Source organism: Echinops telfairi, unplaced genomic scaffold (assembly GCF_000313985.2).
Source record: "Echinops telfairi isolate 266 unplaced genomic scaffold, ASM31398v2 ScPeMD7_21;HRSCAF=78, whole genome shotgun sequence".
Taxonomy (NCBI): Eukaryota; Metazoa; Chordata; class Mammalia; order Afrosoricida; family Tenrecidae; genus Echinops; species Echinops telfairi.
Genome location: NW_022103918.1, coordinates 5390236 through 5391290, shown reverse-complemented (window position 1 = coordinate 5391290; position 1055 = coordinate 5390236).

Sequence of the window (1055 nt, the reverse complement as noted above, 5' to 3'; positions counted from 1 at the left end):
ATGTGTATAATCATGAAAGGATTAGTCACTAGAATATATAAAGAGTTTCTACAAGTTAATGCAGTAAAGGAAAACATCCCAGGAGAAAAGTAGGCAAAGGTCTTAAATAGGTAATTCATCGAAGATACTAGGCTACCACATAAAAATCGAAAAGATTCTCAACATCACCTGTATTCAGGAGAACACAAATTAAAACAGTGGGGCCTACCATAGCATACCTTCTAATGACACCTACTGGAGAGGTTATGCATTACTTGTGTGGTTGCTAACGGGAAGCTGTGTATCGGCACGACCCAGCATTTCTGCTTTGAGAGGTAACTCATGCGACACAAGGTTAGCTGCTCATTAGTATCTCATTATGGTCATACAAATACAAAACTAAACCTGTCAACATAGATAAACTAAAAAACATTCTTAAGAGGAAAACACATTAAAAAGGATATGGATAGTGTCGCTATAAGCTGGAATTGACTTGACAGTAATGGGTTTTGGTGTGAAGTTTAAAACATACAAGACAATAGCATCCATGTTTCAGAGACAAATATACCAAGACATGAGAATAATTCACAGAAACTTTAGGAATGCGGTTGTTTGGAGAGGAAGAAAAGAGAGAAAGTAACACTTCAATTTTAGCTCTGACATTTTATTTCCACAAAAAAGGGAATGATCTAAAACAATGGAAAATGTGAACAGCTGTTTCATATTAGTGGTAGGTTAATAGGTAACTGTTTCAGTGCTTTCTGTATTTTTATGCTTGAAGTATTTCATGATTAAAATTTAAACCTAAAAAATTCTAAGATATGATATTTTTTCACATACTGGTACAAAATTTAGTATATTCTTGGATTTTAAAGCAAAGACTTCAAAGTTTTCTTTTTTTCATAAACAATCTTTGCAGGTACCCTTAATATTTATTTCTAGAATCTTTATTGATAATCATGTACGTCATGAAAAACATTTAAAAATCTACATTTTTCACAAATATTAGCTTTATCTTCATAAACACTCTCAGAAGTAGACATTACAAACTTAAGTGAAGAAAAGGGGACTTAAAG